Source organism: Felis catus, chromosome C2 (assembly GCF_018350175.1).
Source record: "Felis catus isolate Fca126 chromosome C2, F.catus_Fca126_mat1.0, whole genome shotgun sequence".
NCBI lineage: Eukaryota > Metazoa > Chordata > Mammalia > Carnivora > Felidae > Felis > Felis catus.
In genome coordinates this window covers 40,451,128-40,470,753 of record NC_058376.1, presented here as the reverse complement: position 1 = coordinate 40,470,753, position 19,626 = coordinate 40,451,128, and the positions used below count along the sequence as shown (strand labels likewise).

The 19,626-nt window shown below is 34.7% G+C and overlaps 1 protein-coding gene across 2 annotated transcripts in view; it reads right to left on the bottom strand.

Moving 5' to 3' along the window:
* HTR1F (5-hydroxytryptamine receptor 1F) overlaps window positions 1-19,626 on the bottom strand; it is a 152,517-nt gene that overhangs the window by 43,106 nt on the left and 89,785 nt on the right. For both annotated transcript variants that reach the window (XM_045036770.1, XM_045036769.1), the window contains exon 4: window positions 17,128-17,250. The gene's annotated coding sequence lies outside the window, so the exon portion shown is untranslated. The remainder of the gene's footprint in view (window positions 1-17,127; window positions 17,251-19,626) is intronic.

Below are 19,626 nucleotides of genomic sequence, written 5' to 3'. Positions count from 1 at the left end.
TCAGGTCATGATCTCACAGTTCATGAGTTCAAGCCCTGCATTGGGCTCTGTGCTGACAGCTCAGAGCCTGGAGCCTGCTTCGGGTTCTGTGTCTCCCTTTCTCTCTGCTTGTGTTCTATTCCTCTCTCTCTCAAAAATGAATAAACATTAAAAAAAAAAAACATTAGAACAGAATAGTTATTATGTAAGATCAAGTATAATCCTTTGAATGCCACTGGTACTAATGTTCAATATTTTCAAGTTATATTTCCTCATTTCTTATTCAAATACTATCCAATTGCCTATATATATATATATATATATATATATATATATATATATATACATAGTTTCAATTGAACTAATATATGACAATATTTCCCAAAATATGAATAAATTAAGATTCCATTAACTTTGTGAATCAATCACAGTGTACATTTTTTGGAAGTATTTCTTCTTGTTATTTAAGACATTTTTATTATAAAAAGTATGGAGACCATAGATGAGAGGAAAGAAGAAATAAATTTCTCATAATCAGCATTACAATTTCAAGATAAAATGAGTAACTCAAACAAGTTGATTTATGTATTTGCATTCCATAGTGTGTCATAAAACAGGCTTGTTATTAAGAGCATTGGCTACTCTGAACCCTCCCCAAAAAACTTATTTTAGTTATGTTCCATATTTCATATACAAAATTCCCTTTAAATTATATATTTTTGTGCTTTGAAATTCACTCTAGCTCTTGTTTATGTTTTATAACTTAATATTTTACTGCATCATTTGTTCAGAAACATCACAGATTTTGCCTCCATTCTGTGGTCAGTCTTTCACTGGAGTGTTATAAAAAAGAGAAATTATGAATTTTTTTCCAAGTCACTCATTTATTTTAAAATGGTAAATAATTATTACCTTTAGTCCAATAGAATCAATGACTTAGTAATGAATTAAAAAAAAAATCTAAGCTTAAATTCAAGCAGGCATGGAGACTCAGATTCCAGAAGGAGAAAGAAATTATAAATCTTTCAGTCAAAATGCAGTGTATTCTAGAGTGTTATTTATAATTGTTTACTTCTATTTGATCAATTTTATATATTACAAAGTTATAACAGAAGACAGAGCATTTAATTTTAGATACCGAATGCACAAGTGTATTCTTTAAAAAGTTTTTCCATTGGGACACCTGGGATGCTCAGTCGCTTAAGCAGCCGACTTCAGCCCAGGTCACGATCTCACTGCTCATGAGTTTGAGCTCCGTGTTCGGCTCTATGCTGACAGCTTGGAGCCTGGAGCCTGGTTTGGATTGTGTCTCCCTCTCTCTCTCTCTCTCTCTCTCTCTCTCTCTCTCTGCCCCTCTCTTGCTCACACTCTGTATCTTTCTCTCAAAAATAAACAAACATTAAAAAAGAAATAAAGAAAGAAAGAACATTTGAAGATCTGAGGGGACCCAGGTGGAGGACCAACAGTTTCTGCTACAACTTGACATAGAATTGATCGGCAAGTGTTAAATTCTCAATAGGTATGAGCTTTTATTGTTACACTCCTCACATTATCTCAACCTCTCATTCATTTGTTTGTTACTGTTACTTTACCGTTTGTACATTTTGGATACGGATATTTTGCCATTTATGTGTTTTGTGGGTTGTCTACCATTCTGTGGCTTGTCATTTTACTAGGTAACCACAATACCATGATCACAGCTGGAGAAAATTAACAATATATTTATATTCTCATCTAATATGCACAGCATAGTCAAATCTCTCAAGTTGTCAAATAAATGCTATTTGTACTTTTGTTTTTTAGTGCTCCACAATCCAATGAGTTCAGACACTGCATTTAGCTGTATTAGAAGATTTTTTTTTCCTTGAAAGGGACTCTTCCTTTTTTGAATCTACCTTCTATTTTCCACTCAAAAGAGTTCTTGTGTAGCATTCACTACCTGTGGATTAACTCAAGTTAATTGGAATAACTCAAGTCGGGAATTTTTAGATTGGAGAATGCAATTGTGGTAATTTCTACTAATTTTGATATTTTCATTTGTGGAAGCCCTTCTGCTGTCATTAAACACATGCACTGATTTCTGTGGACACCAAAAATAGTGACTCAGCACATAAAATTAACTCAATCTACCAGATGGATACAGAAGTACAAAGTCAATTTAAGGTAATATTGTAAAGTAAAAGGACTTTCAATAATTGATATTAGTATAACTTTAGAGTGTACAGTGTTCCTTCATATGTTATCTCATTTGAATCCCTTTTAGAGGATTTTAGAAATCACTGTGATGTTCAAGAGAGTTAAAAGAATTATGTAAGGTCTTACAGTTAATTGGTGCAATGTCCTTGGCTTATAATGAACATATAATAATAATATCTGTTAATAACATATAATATAACCTGTTGAATATCTTAATAAAAGTGGGAAAATACAATAAAATTTCTCACTTCAAATCCTTACTTTACTATGACATTTGGTTTCATTTTTGGAAAATAACCTCTCACTAGAATTATTGACTTATTCATTCATTCATTCATTCACTACTTAAAAATTTTTTTTTTAATCTTTTTATTTATTTATTTATTTATTTTTTTCAACGTTTATTTATTTTTGGGACAGAGAGAGACAGAGCATGAACGGGGGAGGGGCAGAGAGAGAGGGAGACACAGAATCGGAAACAGGCTCCAGGCTCCGAGCCATCAGCCCAGAGCCTGACGCGGGGCTCGAACTCCCGGACCGCGAGATCGTGACCTGGCTGAAGTCGGACGCTTAACCGACTGCGCCACCCAGGCGCCCCTTTATTTATTTTTGAGAGAGAGAGAGACAAAGAAGCCAGGGAGAGGCAGAGAGAGAGAGGGAGACAAAGAATCTGAAGCAGGCTCCAGGCTCTGAGCTGTCAGCACAGAGCCTGACATGGGGCTCGAACCCACAAACTGCAAGATCATGACCTGAGTTGAAGTCGGAAGCCCAACCAACTGAACCACCCAGGTGCCCCTCATTCACTACTTTATTTTCAAGACCCAGTCTTTGGTATATACTAGTAAGACCTTTTAATCCCTTTGGAAGAAGAGTCTCTATTTTTTTTTTTTTTTTTTTTTTTGAGTCTCTAACTTCTTATGCCACATGTAATCCTATTCATGTTATCTGAAGAGTATGGCTCATTTGAAATTTCAGATCAGAGGCTGCAAGGTCTGTGTAGGGCACATCTACTGGAAACTGGCCACTCTTTCTAAAATGACTTATCATTTTATCTCAGCAGCTATATTTGCAATACCCAATCTCCTCCCTATCTTATTAGCTGACTAGCCTAGAGACAAACCTGTGACCAAAGATGGACCAATCAGACACTCTTCCCCAAGACACTTGAATATTTGAAATGAGAGATACAGAGACCAGAACAGGTTGGTAGGTGAGTGGTGTAGAGAGTAGATTTAAGAGGACTGTAAAGTTGACCTAATTTGTGATGTGGTCATTCTTTCTTGGTTCTGTGAGAAACCCCAATATCCAAATATCTCTTTGGGTCAAATAGCTATAATTAGATTCTGTTAATTGAAACTCAAAGAACCTTAAACAATAGAATATTGTAGAAAGTGCATTGGGTGAACAGAATATCTGGGTTTGAGTGTAGAGTAATACTCAGCATCTGAAAGACCTTAAGATCTGGGAAAGGCCAACTAAAATGGCAACCAGGGATACTCTCCCTTGTCTTTCAAGACACCAAGTTTTCACTGATATCTCAAAGTCAGGGAAAGTTCTACTCTGACACAGAAGTCAGTCACTGGTTTGCTGAGGATCCCTGGACTCTGCCAGTACAGTGCCAGGTGTCATGGACTCTAAATGACCATGGGCTACTGTTGAGCTCATTGCACTACCAACATGGGCTGAGTGGGAAATACCTTACCTACTGAACCTCACTTCCAGACATAACTGATTCCTCTTAGCCTCAAGTTCTCACTCCTCAAATCTAAATCCATTAAGCTTCATATCCCTGTTTACCTCTGGTTGACAAGGTAATATAAAAAGACGACTCCTTTTTCGGAACTCACACATTGCACTCTTACAATAAAAATGTATGTGCTTTCACTACATTATCCCCAATACAGCTGCTCTGAAGAGCTGTTAGACCAGGATGGTTCTTTTTCTTTTTAAAATTTTTAAAATATTCATTTATTTATTTTTGAGGGAAAGACAGAGTGTGAGTGGGAGAGGGGCAGAGAAAGAGAGGGACACAGAATTGGAAGCAGGCTCCAGGCTCTGAGCTGTCAGCACAGAGCCTGACATGGGGCTTGAACCCATGAACTGTGAGATCATGACCTGAGCCCAAGTTGGACGCTCAACCGACTGAGCCACCCAGGTGCCCCAGAATGGTTCTTTTTCATTGACAGCTTTCTTGGTGCCTGGAACTGATAATAAGTTGTACCTTCACACACAGAATGTGTATTTCCTTCTCCCTCTTTATACGTCGGTGTTTTCTGTTTCTTCTCCTGATGAATAGTGGTCTTGCCTAGTTTCTGTGCTCATTATCTCACAGGAGGAAAAGTAAGCTGATAAAAGACAATGAGCATACGAAGACTTTTGAAAAGGCTGAAGCCAAAGCATAAATTAGGTGAGGAGAGTCCACACCTATGGGAGGCAGTTCATGCCAGCAGAGTTCCTAGTGCAGAGCAAGACTGCATATGCACCCTGGCAAACAGCAAGATTTGTTTCCAGTACATGAGCTGACTCTGTATAAGTGGGTTGTATCTGTCCAAGTGAAAAATACTCATTTTCAGGGATACAGGAAATCATATTTAATCATGAAATTTTAAGAGGTATATAAACAAATGATCCAAAATCATCTAAAATTATGACTTAGAATGTTAGAGTCATCTAAATAAAGAATATTCAGTTCAGAAATTTCACCATACAGCTGAAGAAAGCATTTGTGAGTTTTTCAGTTAGAAGTAAATGAAGATCAGCTAACCTACAGGTATTTGTATACACAACTGAAGGCACAGAAAATGATTATACAAAATTATTTATTAAGGTGTACAGGAAGTTATTTACACATTTCATGATTACCTGATACAAAATTTAAAAAATGCTCTAAAATTAATTCACTGTAGAATTAACACATGTAAAATCAACGGCAATGTGTATTCAAGTCATTGAGGGCTTATTTGCTCTCCACTATTCCCTGTCTTATTTACTTTTGTATCTCTGATGTCTAGCACTATGGTTTGCATAGGTAGATATCAATCAATATCTGTTGCATAATAAATGAATAAATGCAATAATTCAGTTGAGGTATTTGCAAATCCTGATTAGTATGTGTACAAATAGAACAAATAATTAGAAGGAAAATCAGAATAAATTTGCACCATAAAGGCTCATATTCATTTTTTCCTTCCTTATTTGAAGAACAAATAGTTTTATAAAATGTAGTATTTGAGATTTCCAAATAGAATATACCATCTGGGGTTCTAAACTGTCTAGATTACAAAGCTTAGTGATCAGTGTTTCATCGCAAGACGGGACATGTAAATATATGAGTGTTCTGATAGACAAAAATATGTGTGCTATAGGAGCACATAGAAAAGGCACAAAGCTGACATAGTGCTGACAAGTGGAAGACAGGAAAGAGATTGTTCCAAGAAGAGTCTTGTCTATATACATATCCTACTTTGATCTACTATCTAAGTTTAAAGTAATCTGGTTTGGGGTGCCTGGGTGGCTCAGTTGGTTAAGCGGCCGACTTCGGCTCAAGTCATGATTTCTCGGTCTGTGAGTTCGAGCCCCGCGTCGGGCTCTGTGCTGACAGCTCAGAGCCTGCAGCCTGTTTCAGATTCTGTGTCTCCCTCTCTCTGACCCTTCCCTGTTCATGGTCTGTCTCTCTCTGTCTCAAAAATAAATAAAACGTTTAAAAAAATTAAAAATAAAGTAATCTGGTTTATCTGAAGTCCTTGTTAAACTTGAGAGTCCCCAGTGAGTGACTTGCAGAGTACCTTTTAAGGGACTCACTGACATAAACTCCAAGGGTTAACTTCATGTCAAGAATCTATCAATATCAACTGTGTCCACTCATTAGATACTCTCATTTCAGTAATGCCAAAGAAATGTGAATATGTGAATATGATTATATTGCTGTGAAATGGACTTATATAAGCTCATGCCTTAAAATGTGAAATGAATGTATCTGCTTTTTCAAAAAGCAAAGAGTAAATATTTCTTAAGTTAAAATGTTCATGACCTGGAATTTGTGTTGCACATAAATTAAACAAATACTACTTAATATATTGCTTTGAGGCAAATTCCAACAGAAGCATGATTCTTAAGATAAATGATAATCTCCGCACATGAAAGAGTATAAGTTAAATCCAATCAATATACTTAAACAGTAGGTGCTCTGTCATTTTCTATTTTGTTATATAGGCTGTTAGTACAACAAACAGAATTATGTTCTGATATGCCATATTGTTTTTTTCTTAATTTTAATGATTGAACACTCAGCAGTAAGTGTCTTCTGTTGGTGAGTCTTCAAACATGACAGATAAGCTTACCTTGTCAGTGATAAGGAAAAGATCAGTTGTTTATACTGATATCAAAGTTATATTGTTGTTTATAAGTTGTTTATACTGATATCAAAGTTATACTGATATCAAAGATCAAGTATTGAGCTATGGAGCATACCATGTGAGATAGCAAATTAAAACACAAGGAAAAGAATAATCAAAAAGGGAAGAGGAGAAGCAGGAGAGAGTAGTGTCATTTCAATTTGTAAGAGTTTCAAGTTGTAACAGGTGATTTGGAATCAAAAAGGATCATTTAACTTGTCAAGAATAGAGGACAAGGCATAATACTTAAGAGAGTGATGTCATTTTGTATATGCAGGAGGAGTAGGGATAGTAGTTAGATTTTAAGGAGTTAAAAGAAAATTTATATAGAAAGTTATTGTAGCCCACATAGGATAGATTCCTTGGCAAGGAGCGTGGTCCAGATTATAGTTGCGGTTTAATATCCATCCCCCTTTTAATTCTGGCTAAATGACTATATTTCCAAGCCACATTTGCAAGTCAGTGAGTTTATGTGACCCAGTTCTGGCCAATGAGATGTAAAAGGAAGGGTTACAAAGAATTTTCAGGAAGAATCACGAAGGCTGCTTAAAGAAAGTTGGATAGGGCACTCTTCTGTCATTTTCCTCTTTCTCCTACAGCAGGCCTGGAGGTCAGTGCAATAGTTGGAGTTGTGGTAGCTATCTTTGAGGGGTAACCTTGAAGATAAAACCATGAACTGAGGAAGGTGGAACAGAAAAATAGGAACTTGGATTTATGGAGACACTGTGGATCTACCATATGAGCCCTAGATTTTCATCCTGGCTTCTTTTACATAAAACACAAATAAACTATTATGTTTAAGAAAATATTTTTTTAAATTTTTGTTTTATACCTTAACTTAATCTTTCTCACAGAGACTGATGCTGTACCTTCAGGGCTCTTGAATTTCTACGAAGTATTTACCGGTCACGGGCTTCTAAAGTGAAAGAGAAAGGAAAACTATACTTTGATGATTTGAATCTTTTAAACACATAGCACTGACTTGTTCTACTTTTAAATCAAGGAGATAAGGCATATTGCGAACACTAATCTATGTTTATTTCACTGTTAATGAATGCATGTGTGGTCTTGAAGAAAGACCGTATATGGACACAGACAGACAAGTGATACTCTGAAGCATATGAGCTAGGTTATACTGTGGCAACGAACTCAACGAACATGGTGGCAACATTTCAGTGACTTGAAATTTCTTGCTTGCTGTACATGTTCAACATGGGTTGGTTCGGGGCTCTTTTCCATGTGGTCACACCACATCATATGATATCTGCTTCGCACAGAAGGGGAAGAATGCGCTAGATAGTAGAGCACCAGTATTTACTGCTGGTGACACATACCTTGCCTCACATTTCATTTGTCAGAACTGCTTATAAGACAATGACTGACTTTAAGAGGTAGGAAAATGTAGTCTCCCTCATACCCAGAATCAGAAGAAAAGAGGATATTGGGAAACATTAGCAATATCTACTACCCTACTAAAATGCGAGAGTCTATGGGGAAACATTTAATGCACAGTGATGATGTTTTTATCTTTTGGTTACATTTCACTATTATTACAGCAGTGCCTCCTTATCTCCAGTTTTGTTTTTCACAGTTTTGGTTACCCATGACTGACTACAGTCCTGAAGCAGATGATCCTCCTTCTGATGTATCACCAGAAGATCAATAGTGGTCTAACGCTACCTTAACCTCACAATGCCTTCGTCATTCACCTCACTTCACCTCACCATGTAGGCATTTTATCATCTTGCATCAGCACAGGAAGAAGGGTGAGTACAGTACAATAAGATATTTTGAGAGAGAGAAACCACATTCATATAACTTTTATTACAGTATATTGTTATAATTTTTCTATTTTATTATTAGTTATTGCTGTTAAATTCTTACTGTGCCTAATTTACAAGTTAAACTTTATCATAGGTGTGTATGCATAGGAAAAAGATTGCATATTTGATATGATTCATGTTTTCTGGCATCTACTGTGGTTCTTGAAATGTATCCCACACAGATGTGAGGGATTGCTGTAAATTAATTTTTTTAAGAAAGGTTTTCCTCCAGAAAGAAAAAGATAAAAGATTTCCAAATAAGAATGCCTACAAAGTTAATCTCTCTTTAGCAGGTGTGAGGGAATTTGAGAAATAACAATTCTCTTTGCTTGAGAAGATGAGCATTAAATCCTAAAGATTCACAAGCACCTACATGTTTTGTTTTTCCATTCGTTTAGCAGATAGAGATTGGTCATCTCTTAAGCACAGTTTAGATAAGACCTACTGAAACCAGAGCATAGGGGAAAGGATATGAGAAGGGAAATGGACATAACTCTAAATATTTCTAGAATTCTCCATCAAAACATAATTTTATTCAGAAAACAACAACTACATTATAGCCTCCAAATGCATTTAAGTTATCAGATAGTTCTTGGAAACTAATTATATTATCATGATTAGAATACTGCAGTGACATATATCCCAGATGGGGGATTTTTAAAATAATATCTAAGTAAACAAATAAGATTTCTTTTTCGATAAGATTTTGAGAAGACTTTCCTTACCAGCTGATGCTAGCTAGCTACATAAACATTTCAAACATTTCCTAGCAATAACATAATAATGTGGCTATTTTTCACAAAATACAAGATTCACTGGCATTTTATTTATTTTATTTAAGTTTATTTATTTATTTTGAGAAAGAGAGAGAAAGAATGGGAGCAGAGGAAGGGCAGAGAGAGAGGGGGAGAGAGAGAATCCCAAGCAGGCTCTGCACTGTCAGCACGCCCAACATAGGGCTTGAAATGGGGTTCCATCAGGGTTCCACATGGGGCTAGAACTTACGAACCAGGAGACCATGACCTGAGCTGAAATCAAGAGCAGGATGCTTAACTGACTGAGCTCCCCGATGCCCCCAAGATCCACTGAGTTTTAATTCAAGAGTCATCAATCTCATTTTGTTTCCTTAAAATGGTATTTACTAAGCTGCTCTAAAGTATCACTGTACCAGAATCTCTTATGACAGACTCATTGCAATATAAGACAACTTTTTAAACAATAAATTGGGAAAAACCTATCATGGGAAATATATTATTAAAGAAATTGCCAATTATGCTCTAAATGTTTTACAAATATTTGAAAAAGTATTTTTCCCAGTTCTTTTTATTTCTTTAGGATAGATGACTTGAAATGGAAATATTAATTCAAAGTGTACAAGCACAAATTTAAAAGAACAAATTCAATACATGAAATTGCTTTCAGAAACTTATACTGATTTATACTCCAACATATAGTCAGTCTATTGATACCTCTTTATTTTGGTTTAAAAATCATACCAAAAGTTATTCTATTTCTTTGCTATTTCTTCTACCAATTTTAGGCTAAAACACCCCTTCCTATTGAGAAACCACATTATTATGTACCTATATTTAATGCTAGTATAATGGTTTGTTTTATTCTCTTGCTTCCAATCTAGTTATTTAATATTTACTTTACTTATTCCTTCTTTCCTGCATACCCTTTAACCCAGAATAGTGTATTCTCATGGTGGATGTGAAATAAATGTTTGTAGAATAAATGATCACTATGGTTATTTTTACCTTTAAAGCATCTGCTGAATTTTCTGTGGCTTAACAAGATCTTGCAAATCAATTTTGTTTTTGACAACTCATTATTTTTTTATTATGAAAACATAGCTACTTAAATTTCATGTTCAAATCATTTGATTAAAAACGTCATTAACTCTTCATTCCTACTAATTAAAACTATAACAGTTCAGTTCAGCAAACAACATTATCAGTAGGCTGTCAACAGAAAAGTTTTGAAAAAAAACTTAATGCGAGAAAACCATTTTGGCACAGCAGTCCTGTTCAATTGCTATTATTTCTAGTTACCTATGTGATTGCTTTTTTACAAAATGTATACTTTGATATCAATACAGCTAGAGAAGGATAGGTAAGCTTCATGAGACCCTATAAGTAAATTTTTATAGCACTTATTTCTTTGTGACAGCTACACAAAATTTTTGCCACAACCAATGATCTCAACCTATATACCCGTGAGAGAAAAGAAAATAGGCATCTTTTAAAAATCAAGAGACAGTGCAGAAAAAAAGAGAGAAAAGTCAGGTTTTGAGCAGGGAATACTAGATAAGTCTAGGCCAGCAACTAATTTAAGTGGCACCAATTTCTTTTTCTTTGTGTTTTGGACAAATATTTTTATTAAAGAATAAAACAATATGGAAAAGTGAACAGATCATCAGCTTTATGAGTTTTATAAAGTGAAAATATCAAAAACCACCTCTCAGATCAGGCTGTAGAAGAACCCTATAAGAACCTAAGAAGGTTCTTAGGTGTCTCTTCCCAGACATTATTGTTCCCACCTTTATAAAATGTAACCACTATTCTCAATTCCATCACCATAATAGCTTGTTGGTATTTGCATTTTATATAAATGGAAACATGTGATATGTATGTTTTCTATTGCGCTTGGGTTTTTTTTGCTCAATATTGTAATTGTGATATTCATATGGTTGCATGCAATGGTTGGTAATTTTTTTACTGCTATTTATTATTTTATTGTATGACTACACCACGATTTATCCATTCTACTGTTGATGGACATTTGGTTGTTTTCAGTTTTTGATCTATTACAAATAAAGGTGTTGGGACCCTCTTCTATTTGTCCTTTGGAGAATATATAGATGTATGTATTGGATACACCTGTTGAGTAAATAGCTAGGAATGAAATTTGCTTAGTAAAAAAGTATGGTATAAGTCGTATGAGCTTTAATTTTCATTAACATCAAACTAGGTCCTTTGTAAATTAACAGGTATCCATTTTATTAAAAATAAAACAAAAACTAATGAACTGGCTACCAAGAATATATAAATGTGAAACATTTTAAAAAGCTGTATTAATGAAAGAATTCTGCTTGTATTTATTGTGATCAAAGGTAAGTGCACCTAAAATATATCATGGTATATTAACAATGCTGATGACATAAAAATACTTAGGGCATTTTCTCCTTTGTGTCTGAGACTGAGAAAATAAGCTGATTTGGTTTTCTTAATATATTATTTGGCTTGGCTTGCATTGTCAAAAGGCAATGCTTACTTGTGTTATTTATATTAATTTTGATAAATGAAAAATTCATAAGGCTAAAAGTGGACCATAGAAGATAAAAATTAGCTCTGTCACAGAAAATTTAATGCCAGTGTTTACTTCCTGAAGATATTAAGTATATTTCATGCTTTGTTTCTCACAGCAAAATCTGGTTACAATTTCAGAACAAAAAGGGAAATAGTTCCTTTGTAAAGAGACTGATATTTCTTGGGGAGAGAAAACACACATAGTAAACCAATGTTTTGCCTCAGAAATAACTGCTAAATCAGTCCTTCAAATATCCATACATCTATTTTTAAAGTATAATTTGAATTTCTCTGAGTTATTAATAAACAACATGTTTATAAGAAGAATTTCAGCAGGCAAATAATTATAATTCAGAGGAATGAACAAAAATATAATATGTATGCAAATTAAAAAGTATTAAAAATAGGTAAAATAAAATACAGTGTCCCCAAGAAAAAAAGAAGATGGTCAACTACCATATCTCAGTGGTTATGTCAGCCAGCCTAGCACATGGTAGGTACCTAAATTTTTAAAAACTAGAATGTTAGAGAACTGAATCATATTGCAATAAGATATTACCTTAATCTTACTAGTAGTTAACCTCCTGAGACCTGCATTATGATTTAGCTTTATGACATATGCCAGTTTATTCTTACCCATTCTCTCTGGGCCTATAGGAAAAACATCAGCACGAGACGAAACCTATAAAGGCTACGTGACCTACCCAAGGCCTGAAGTGATTTAATATTTCTGGGCCTCATTTCTAGATTTTAAAATGAAAGAAAGGCTAGGACCAGAAAACTGAACATTATTCCTGGGCTCTACTATTCCACAATCTAACCACACAATTAACCTACCTGATAGAGATTTGTATTGATCTCTTTTTAAGAAGTCTTATTACACTGGGTTGTAATTCAGGCTTTTCACTCATTATTTCATTTTTAGCCCATCTTGTTTCCTGCCAAGAATTTAAAACAGTTATTTTGTCTAAATTCTCCTTGAAACTGAGCATGTGGTAGGTAAGAACCACGTCTGACACATTTGGGTTTCCAGTGCTCGACGCCCTACCTGTTACATAGGAGGTATCAGTCAATATCCCACAGTAGTATCAGTGTTGGTTACTCTCCTAAACTTTTATGTTTTTTTGTTTGTTTGTCTTTTACCTTAAGCATACGAAGCACCATTACAAAATCCTATTTTACTAGATATTTTAGGGAAGATTTCAATACTGCCAGGTGCAGGGTAACAATGAGAGTATGATAAATGCAGTCTTCTGGTATGTTGAAGTCTTTGGATTAGGTATAGTTACTAATTCTAGAAATTCAAGTACCCCATTTAGGATATGAGGCATGGGTCGTATTCATAGATAATAAAATAATAATAATAATAATAATAATAATGTGTGATATAAAATATACATAATGGAAATTATAAGTGGTTGGACACACAAGCATATTGTTTTTAATTCTAGCAAAATGTTCATCTAACACATATTTAATGATACATATAATCATTTATTCTCAAATGATAATTAGATACAAGTGTAAGCAATTCATATAAAGTACTATAATTAGAACATTTTTTTTTCTTCTTTAAAAAAGTTTTTTTCCGGGGCATAAAATTAGTATCAGTGTTGACTATATATTTATTTATTTATTTATTTGAAGTGCAGTTGACATACAATATCATATTAATTTCAGGTGTACAACATAGTATACCTTCCATATTTATACATTACAAAGTAATCATGATAAATCTAGCTACCACCTGTCACCATACAAAGTTGTTACATATTATTAACTATATTCCTTATGTGGTACATTTAATCCCTGTGTCTTATTTATTTTATAACTGGAAGTTTGTACCCTTGAATACTCTTCCCCTATTTCTTCTCCACCCATAACCCACCCCTCTGGCGACCATCAGATTGTTCTCTGTGTCTATGAGTCTGTTTCTGTTTTGTTTGTTCATTTTTTTTTTAGATTCCACGTATAAGTGAACTAGTATGCTATTTGTTATTTCTCTGACCTATTCCACTTAGCATAATACCCTCTAAGTCCATCAATGTTGTTGCAAATGGCAAGATTTCATTCTTTTTATGGCTGAGTAATATTCCCCCGTATAAATATATATCACATATTCTTTACCTATTCACCTATTAATGGACAGTTAGGTTTTTTTTTTTTCATACATTGGCTATTGTAAATAATGCTACAATGAACATAGGCATGCCTCTATCTTTTTGAATTAGTGTTTACATTTTTTTTCAGATAAATATCCAGAAGTGGGATTACTGAATTGCATGGTAGTTCTCTTTTTAATTTTTTGAGGAATCTCCATACTGTTTCCCATCTTTTCTCTACCATTTTTAATTTCTACCAACAGCACATGAGGGTTCCCTTTTCTCTACATACTTGCCAACACTTGTTATTTCTTACTTTTTTGATAATAGCCATTTTGACAGGTGTGAGGTGGTATTTCACTATACTTTTGATTTGCAATTCTCTGGTGATTAGCGATTTGAACACTTTTCATTGTCTGTTGGCCATCTGCGTATCTTTTTTGGAGAAATGTCTATTCAGATACTCTGCCCAATTTATTTGGATGGCTTCTTTTTTGTAAATTTTGAGTTTCTGGATTCTTTATATATCTTGGATATTAGTCTCTTATCAGTTACAGCATTCACAAATATCTTTTCCCATTCAGTAGATCACCTTTTGGTCTTACTGATGGTTTCCGCAACTGTGCAAAAGTTTTTTAGTTTAATGCAGTTCCATTTGTTTATTTTTATTTTTGTCGTCCTTGCTAGAGGAGACAGATCCAAAAAATATTCCTTAGACCAATGTCTAAGAGTTTACTGCCTGTTTTCTTTTAGTAGTTTTATGCTTCTGGTCTTACATTTAAGTCTTTAACCTATTTTGAATGTATTTTTGTATATGGTGTAAGAAAGTGGTCCAGTTTCGTTCCTTTGCATCTAGTTGTCCAGCTTTTCCAACGCTATTTATTTATTTATTTATTTATTTAAAAGAGATTGTCTTGAGGCCCCTGGGTGTCTCAGTCAGTTAAGTGTCTGACTGGGCTCAGGTCATGATCTTGTGGTTCGTGAATTTGAGCCCCATGTTGGGCTCTGTGCTGACAGCTTGGAGCCTGGAGACTGCTTTGGATTCCTTGTCTTCTCTCTCTCTACCCCTTCCCTGCTCACACTCTGTCTCCCTCTCTCTCAAAAATAAGTAAACATTAAAAAGGAAATTTTAAAGTGATTGTCTTTTTGCCATTGTATGTCCTTGCCCCTTTTGTTGTAGATTAATTGACCGTATAAGTGTGGGTTTATTTCTGAGCTCTCTATTCTGTTTTATTGATCTATGTGCCTGTTTTTGTGTCAGCACCACATTATTTTAATAACTATAGTTTGGTAATACAGTTTGAAATTAGGGAGCATGATATCTCTTTATCTGATATTATTAAATGTTTGGTCATCATGGAAACTTCTATATGCTGCCTCTTGTTCAGAGAAAACCTTGGGTCTTACTTCAGAATACATGGGGCCTTTTTGTCTCAGGAAATTCCATTCTGTCTTACTTATACTCATTAAAATAGACATCTCATCATACATTCATCCATTTTTAATCCATCTATGAATTCATCCAACCATGTACCCACCATCCATCCATTGATCAATCTATGCACTCACTCAATTTATCAACTCATTATTGAGAACATAATTTAATCCAGGCTTACAATGTTGGAGAGACATACATTTAACCCAATTATAATATACTGAAGTAAGTATAATAAACAAGTTGCATAAATATGCATCACAAAGTTGGTTGAGAATAGCAAAAATTACCGGCAAGAGGTACCTAAGAATTTCGGGATGATGTGAGAAGACAGAATGGAAGAAATGACTTGTGTAGAGGTATGAAAGAATGTGAAGAATGGATAAAGCAAATTTGCTGCTTCTATGAGAGTATGTATGTGTGTGTTCAGGGAGGCAGGAAAAAGGGGGTAATAAGAAATGAGGCTGGAAAATTGATGCCATCAGATCTCAAAGGGTTCTATATGCTGTATTGGGTATTACTGAGTTAAGATAAAGTCCTTATAGGACAGATGTGAATTCATAAGCTCAAAAAGCGAATATTATCATGGGATCGTGATATCCATTAAGAAATTTAAAATGGCTTTTATTTTATACTGTCAAATTAAACTGAATAAACTTTCCTGTCTGACAAGTTTGAAATGATATGTGGTCTGTAAATTGAAGAAGTTATTTAAAGTGAGAGAATTACAAAAAGTGATCCACACATAGTTTACATGCTAAGTTGAGGGATTAAATTAATAAAAATAAATAACTTGGGGAGCCTGGGTGGCTCAGTGGGTTGAGCATCTGATTTCGGCTCAGGTCATGATCTCACGGTTTGTGGGTTTGAGCTCCATGTTGGGCTCTGTGCCGACAGCTTACAGCCTGGAGCTTGCTTTGGATTCTGTGTCTCCCTCTCTCTGCCCCTCCCCTACTCATGCTCTGTTTCTCTCTCTCTCAAAAATAAATAAAAACAATTTAAAAAAAATAACCTGAATATTGGGCCAATAAGATTGATTAACAATGGTTACTTCTTTAGGGGTGGATTATAGGAAACTTTTGCATTTTATTTGTACATCCTTATAGTACTTGTAATTTTATATCAACAATATTATATTGATTTAATAAACATAAAAAAGTGAAATAATTTCCTATTTAAGGAAAAGTTTGAAGAAAACTATTACTATAATGGGATATTCTAAAAGCTGAAAGTTCAGCTTAATTAAATTTCAGAGAATTTGTTAAATTTTCCTTATTTGATAAATGCTTTGTAGGCTTCACCAATTTTAGCAGCATTGTAATCTTAGTAAGGAGCCCTCTAACAGAGCTATGTACCTAGCAATTCTGATTAAATTTCACCTTAGAGAGCATTCAATATTATTCGTTACAGAAATAAGAACTCAGAAAAATGTAAAGGCATGACGCAAGTCCTTTGCTTAATTGAAATAATGATAGCAAACATCCACCAATATTATGAACGAGTGCAGACAAACTATTATGAACTAGTTTAGACAAAACTCTTGTTAATTTCATGAACAAAATCAAAACTACTTTGAAGATCTCTTTTAGATGAACAAACTGTTTCTATGACAGGATATTCTAAAATAAATGTGTAACGGATATACAGTGGAGAACAGATAAAATTTTAAATGATTAAATTTTGATGCCAAGATCATTTACATAGTCCAAAAATTTAAGGTAGGTAGATCTACTTTTAAATTTAAATGATTTAGAGTTCTTTCAGCTAATTAATTTGAATAAAGATACAAGGAATGTTCTATCCTGGGCGACATGATATAATACTGTCTAGCACTGTGGCTGGAACACATTAGGCAATCAGACAAAAGGGTAGATGGACTGTAAATACCTTCCCCGAAGCTCGGTTAGGTTCCAGGTCCTTCTGCATTCTTTAGGAGGATGTCCAGGCTGCAGCTGTGACCATTAATTAGCATACGTATTGAACAGGTAAGGCCCCTTTTTGTTAATGGCTCTGGGATGAAAGAGAATGACAGGTAAACAGTCAGAGGTCTTAGATGAAGCAGCACTGGGAGAAAGCAGCATTCAGAGGCCAGTAGGCCATCTGTCATTCCCTAGCAATGTCATTGTCCCAAAGTGGATGAAATCAATGATTCACAACAGTTTCTCTTTCCCATTTTATTTTAAAAGTATTTATAATTTAGCAATATAGTTGACATTTTAAAGCACTCTTCTGGTAAATACTTCTTTTGGAAGGGCTTCAATTCATTACTACTATAAATCACTTTCTCATCACACCGGCTAGTGTTTCTTTCCCCCCATCTCTCCTTTCGGTACAGTGTTATTAACCCATATCTTACTTCTACTGCATTTCCCTGAACTGTTAGAAAAATGCATGAAAAACTTCATCGAAGTGTTATCTTCATTTTAAGGAACTTTTAAAAATGATGAATGCTCACTACATAAAAGGCTTTTGATCTACAACACTTTTACCTACTTAATCTGGAAAATAACAGGAAATTTAAAGATGATAGTTGAAAACTATGAGAACACAGGAACCACTTAGTTGAACTTAGTACCTTTTTTCCTATAAAGTGAACTTGCTATAAATTTGCTAAAGTCCAAAGATGTGTTTTGTATTGTGGGGAAATTAGTCCCAACAATCAAACCAATGTTTTTGAATGAAAAGAGTAGGATACAACATCGGTGGAGTATATATTTCATATATATGTTTCATATATATTATCTCATTACAATTTCACAAGAATCTTTTTGGATTAATACTTTTAATTTCATGCTATCAACAGAGAAGTTAAATAGCTTAGTCAGAGTTACCCAATTACTAAAAGGCAAGCTCACATCTGTTTGTGCCCACTCTACGTTTGTGCATAATACGTGCTTGTGCCTTTTCACTATAGCTGCCTCTGAGTACATAATATTTACAATAATTTTTGAGTTTTACAAACTACTTAAATCCCTTTAATCCTTTATGGCTAATATCTAATTCAATATTTTATTTATTTATTTATTTATTTATTTATTTATTTATTTATTTTTAATATTAGTATTTTTTTTCTTTTTTTCTTTTTTTAATTTTTTTTATTAAAAAAATTTTTTTTCAACGTTTATTTATTTTTTGGGACAGAGAGAGACAGAGCATGAACGGGGGAGGGGCAGAGAGAGAGGGAGACACAGAATTGGAAACAGGCTCCAGGCTCTGAGCCATCCGCCCAGAGCCTGACGCGGGGCTCGAACTCACGGACCGCGAGATCGTGACCTGGCTGAAGTCGGACGCTTAACCGACTGCGCCACCCAGGCGCCCCAGTATTTTTTTTTTTGAGAGAGAGAGAAAGCACACATGTGTGTGAGAAAGTTGGGGAGGGGCTGAAGGAGGGAGAGAAAGAGAGATAGAGGGAGAGGGAGAGGGGGAGAGAGAGAGAGAGAGAGAGAGAGAAAATCTTAAGCGTGCTGAGCATGGAGCCCAATGAGCGGCTCAAACATGACCATGAGATCATGACCTGAGCCGAAATCAAGAGTTGGATGCTCAACGGATTGAGCCACCCAGGTGCCTCTCTAATTCAATATTTTGGGTCATCAGGAGAAATAGTACTTACTATTCATACTAGTCACTGGGCCTTAATCATAAGCCAGGCCCCATGCTACTGGTATTATACACACTATCCTATTCTCTCAAAAATTCTTAGAGGTGGTTAATAACAACCAACATTTGTGTAGCCCTTCTAATGTGGTTGTGATTTTTCTCAGCACCTTACACATGTTAACTCACTTAATTTCATATGGTGGTTCTTATTTTTTCCCCATTTTGCAATTGAGAAACATGAGGCAAAAGGAAATTGGTATCTTGGTCAAGGTAACCCAGCTGGTAGGAGCAGAGATGAGATTCACATCCAGATTATCTGGCTCCAGAGTCTTTGTTCTTTACTTTGTTGTTGTTGTTGTTTTAAAGAGTAAACAATTTAGGAAAGTTAAGTCACTTGAGGAAGATGATTTAGGGATAAATGATCAAGTAAAGGCTGTGACATAATGTGTACACACAAGTGACTGATTTCAAGGAACTATATGCATCTTGCTTATGCAATATCATAATAAAATTAATGATACAACTTGTATTCGTTGATGACTATGTTTCGTCTTCTTAGAGGAAGAGTGCAAAGCATAACTCTCTGAGATCATTCAGGATGAGTCTTATGAAAAAATCATAGATTGCTGTCATGTAGTGCAAAGCAGTGTTGTTCTAAAGGACAATTAGCATAGGTCTGGTTTTTATATAAACATACAAATTTGTACTAACAAGCTAAATATTCCCAGGCCATGCTTAAAAACTTCTTTGTGTGGTCAGGTGTTTTAGCAGTTACTTGCTGCTGTTGAC